Here is a 5,070-nt window from a genome sequence, read left to right as displayed (position 1 = left end):
GAAAAAAATATATGCAGTTTTTCTCCCCCTCCCTTAGAAACTTATCGCCCCCACAATCATTCTTCAAAGTAAAATGGAGACAGCAAACAGAACAACGCCGCGTTTGGCACATCAATTCTTAAATATCCGTAAAGGAGAATATAAAACTAAATGAGGAAAAAGAATATATAACTATGTAGTTTGTACAGGAGTTTTTGGTTTTAAACTGGTTGAAAAAGAGCAGAGTGTGGAGAGGGGGCTTGATAGTCAAAGAGAAAAGGAAGTGGGAAAACGCAACGCGCGCAGGCAAAGAGAGACCCTTCAAATACTTGAAACTGACATCACCTTTCCCCAGTGATGACGCTGTGGCTTTGCCCTTCCGCTTTTCTATAAAGACCTTTCCGCGCCTCTCAACTCCCTCATACACAAACACAACAAACAGAGAGCAAGAGCCAAACACAACGCAACAATCTTGTCTGATCACTACGCAAATTAACGTTATGGAGGGCAGTGACGCAAACACTCCTCTCTCACAATCCCCCACTAATTCCTCCTCTTGGCCTCCCACCACCCCACACCCCAAGTGATCGCCAGCCCTTGTGCTGCTTGCAAGATTCTGAGGCGTCGATGTGCCGACAAATGCGTCTTGGCTCCCTATTTCCCTCCCACCGATCCTGCCAAGTTCACCATCGCCCACCGCGTCTTCGGCGCCAGCAACATCATCAAGTTCTTGCAGGTTTCCTCCTTTCTCTCTCATTACCCCTTTTCTTCTTTCAAGTGACCCTGATCATTGGGTAAATGCTTATGGGTCTGGGTTGCTTCGATTTGCATTTCAGGAACTTCCCGAGAGTCAGAGAGCTGATGCGGTGAGCAGTATGGTGTACGAGGCAAGTGCGAGAATAAGAGACCCCATATATGGTTCTGCTGGTGCAATATGCCAGCTTCAGAAGCAAGTGAATGAGCTTCAGGCACAACTTGCCAAGGCTCAAGCGGAGCTCGTCAACATGCAATTACAGCAAGCCAATCTGGTGGCTCTGATTTGCATGGAAATGTCGCCGACCTCTTCCACTCCTCAGGAATCTCAATCGCCTCAGCATTCCGTGGACGATTTCATTTCCACTCCTCCCCACGCCAGTGCTTATCAGAGCAATCTCAACTTCTTCGACGACAACGCCGGCTTTAACTCTCTTTGGGAGCCGCTGTGGACATGATTATAAACTTTTTATTAATTATTAATTTCTCATTCTTAATTAGCATAGTCTTATTATTATAATATAAAGTCATTTGATAAGTGTTTCCGATGACACTCTACTAAGGAGAAGTTGAAGGAAACAAGGTCAAGGCAGTTGGCTAGGGACCATATGAAGTTGGGTTATGAGGGGCGGCAAAATCTGGAGGAAAGTGCTGTAATATGGAATTCAATTCAATCTTGTACCTCTGATCTCTGCAATTGCAGCATTGGATAGGAAGGAAAAAGGCCTGTCGTGTTTCAGGGTCGCTCTCGTGCGCTGATTTTTTGAATCTTAAACACCTTTTTGGTCACCTAATATTAATCACTTTTGAAGGTTGGTGTTTCCTAAATGCTTAATTCCTTGTCAAAGTACGCTTTTGACCATCTCTTGGCTTTGGATTCTGCGGTTCCCTCTTAATCCCCTGTTCTTCATTTCTGAATTTCTCAAGCAACAGGGCAATACTTAAAAAAAGATTCTTCAAAATGCTAGTAAATCTTAAACTTATTTCCTCGCCAGACACATTCTATCTAGTTTCAAGGAAATCCAAATATGAAAGCCTTTTGGACAGTATCAATTGAGAGCCAATTGTGGAAACACTGCCATTGGAGGAGAAAAAGAGATGGCATTTAATGATCCGCAAAAGCGAAAAGGATGCCTCCGTAATTGAATAAACTCATCTGAGGAGAGATAAGCAGCAGTGACAGAAGAATCTTCTGTTTGATTTTGTTCCCCTCGCCTCCCCTGTTTCTTTCCTGAATGAATGCATGCGCATGATGTGTGATTGGAGTCATCTCATCGGAAAACTTGTTCATTAGATTATCTGAAAAAAATTAGATAAAAATGTGTCCTATCAAATTTGTCAATTTCAATTCATCACCATCGTCAAGGCGTTAACCAATGACTAATCGTTCCAATATTTTTACCCTCATTCTCCGTTCAGAATTGAGAAATGAGAATAACAATATTCATATTTTATTCCTTGATTTTATGGAACTAAAGAGGAAGAATCAAACTAAAAGTAATGCTAATTATTAATGATAAGAAAAGGGCATAGGTTTTGAACGTAAGTAATAATGGGAATACACTCGGATGTTGTCTGGTGAAGCAGCTTATGCAGGTAGCTGGCCAGAAGGAGATAGATAATGACAACCACTGATCTCAAATGAGAGGGGATAATTGATGAGGAAACGAGTATGGTTATGATGTTACTATTTTGCTAGATTAGAACATGCATCGTCGTAACGCAATCAAAGCTGGTGTGGGTCAGGGGAAAATGGCAAGTGGATCCAGAGGAGCCTTTGACGGAGGCAATGGTTAGAGATACATCAAGCTTCGTTTGTGGCTAAATGGCCAAAATCTTTTTCACTAACACCCGGGCTTATTGGTATTCATAATTTAATTATCTGTATTTGGTATATAAAATTAGTGACAATAATATGTCAAGTGCTTTGCTAAATCCACGAACGTCACACTCGGTGTGGATTGAACTGATAAGCAGAGGAGTTAGTTCTCTTTCTGAACTGTGCATATTATATCCACCAGGTCCCTTCTCAGAAGTCAGTAGAGGGGATGAGGACATTGAGGAGTTTAAGATTAGATATATCGACAAAGCACGTGGCTGACTGGCTGTGTTTGTGGAAACCGTAAGTATGTAATCATCACTTAGAGTTTGTCCCCCTCAGCCTCATCTCTCTATCTCTTTGGGCTTTTTTTTTTTCCCCTTTTTCCCGGCTCATGTAGTCGTCTCAGACGCGTCATTTGGGGTACTATATTCCAACCACGTGCTCCCACGTAACCTGATCTCTAGCTTCCCTACCACACGCCCTCCCCTCCTCCCCTTGTCGGCGTCTCCCCCCGTCTCTGTCTTTCTGCACCCCCACTGTTCCACCGTTCTCATCCATCTTCCAGTTTAACTTTAATCCGAATAATCTCTCTTTTTTTTCCGGGTCAATTAAACTTTTTTTCCTTCTTTCCACGTCATTTCAAGATGATGAACTGTAAAACAAAGACAATATATACCGTGTTAATATAAGAGAATTGGTTGATTAATTTGAATAGATTAAAAAAACTAGTTAAATTATTTATTTTCTAAAATATATTTACTAATCAAATGTATCTTGTTAGAATTACTATTATTACAAGACTGATTTGACAAAAAATGAATAAATATAAGAGATAAAGTGGATCAGGATTTTATATTTAGAATCAAAATAAAAGTAATTAAGTATCGGAAATGGTATTAGTTTCCTCCCCAAATTACTCAACTTTATAGAAAACCGGATGCTTGCGTTTGAAGATGCCGCATATAATTACAAATCCACTTATCTGCCTTTTAGTTGCATCCATCGTCTGCAATTTTTTCCAATCGTAGTTTCATTCTCACCTTTTCTCTTATTGTTTAATATAAATTTTTCTCCCAACTCATTGATTTTCATCACAGTTCATGTTTCTCTTTGATGTGACCAAACCCACAAAAGTCAACATACTTGTTCAATATAAACGATCTGTTCGTTCCCATTTACATATAGAATGCAAATTTAAATGCAAATGTCAAGATCGTTCGCCCCCTTTTTCCACGTTATTGTCTTCTGTTATAGTGTTATGCTAATTAACTGACTCAGGAGTCTTTTTTTTTTTTTTGGTCAGAACTGACTCAGGAGTCTTTGATTTGATCACAAATTAACTCCCGTTCATCATAACGTCACTCTCTTGAACCCTAATTTTATACGAAAGTTACGTTATCAGTATCACTTGAATTTGCAATTGCTGTGAAAAAAATGTACAAGCCTGTCAGAATTTGTTCAGGATCGATACGTGAAGAATGGTCAAACAGTTATGGGGACAAAATAATGCCAACCTTGTAGCCGAAGAGGAACTGGTGGCTAGGAATAGGAAGGCCTCCATTTTGTCGAGACGCTGATATTCGTAATCGTCTTTACGTGGTTTTGTTACCGACACGAACCTGCCTGTTTCGTGGCACACACATACACATGAAGATTAGAGTAACATGGGGAAAAAAATGAACGAAAACAAAATAGCGTTCGTGATCAGAAGTCAGAACCGCCGGAAAGATGAGAACGAGATGCACGCATGGCAATAGCACGTGCTTTTGCTCTTTTGTTTTGGTTTTCTGGGGAAAATCAAACCTGATTAATTAACAGGCGTATGTGGATCACTTGTTGGGATAATGCTGAGGGTGCAACCTAGGCTAAGATAACCTTTGAATTGCATCGGACGAGTTCAACGTCACTGATCTAAATCAAAACTCATTAAATTTGTGTCTTCCCTTGATTTAGAAACGACACTAGACAGTTTTAGAAACGATCATTTTAATGTCTCGTTGAGATCTATAACACGATCGTTGTCCACCAAACATGTGTATATATATTATGTCCCGTGTTCCCCAAGGGGAAAAAAACAAAAGAAATGGAAAGATTCATTCCTCGTAGATATCTGTAAGTAGATATATTCTCGAGTACTTCAAAATAAATCCGTTGAAATGGTTAGTTTTATACTACTTCCGTTCCTAATTAAGACATCGTTTATAGTTTACAAATAATGTCTTATAATTAAAACCGGAGGTAGTATTGAAATCCCCTAAATTAAATTTCTGAATATTGAATTTATTTTTTGAGTAAAAATATTTAGTTAAGAATGGGAAAGAATAATACATGGCACAAATATATCAGTCAGGGAAGTGATGATGATCGAGTTTTGTCATTTGCGAATTGCGAAAGACTTGATGAAAAAATGAGGAAAGAGCAGCATATTTTGGCAGCATATGCATTCAACAACTCCCTTGGGGAACGTGATTCTTGTCTCCTCAGAAATTCCAAAATTGACGGCCACCTTTGAACCA

The 5,070-nt window shown here is 39.6% G+C and overlaps 1 pseudogene; it reads left to right on the top strand.

The window, feature by feature from the left end:
• Positions 1–370: 370 nt before the first annotated feature.
• LOC114716270 (LOB domain-containing protein 1-like) lies at positions 371–1,363 on the top strand (annotated as a pseudogene).
• Positions 1,364–5,070: the final 3,707 nt, after the last annotated feature.

This window comes from Neltuma alba, unplaced genomic scaffold, assembly GCF_004799145.2.
Source record: "Neltuma alba isolate B1F8T4 unplaced genomic scaffold, ASM479914v2 tig00011648_pilon, whole genome shotgun sequence".
NCBI lineage: Eukaryota > Viridiplantae > Streptophyta > Magnoliopsida > Fabales > Fabaceae > Neltuma > Neltuma alba.
This window is presented reverse-complemented; position numbering and strand designations above follow the sequence as displayed.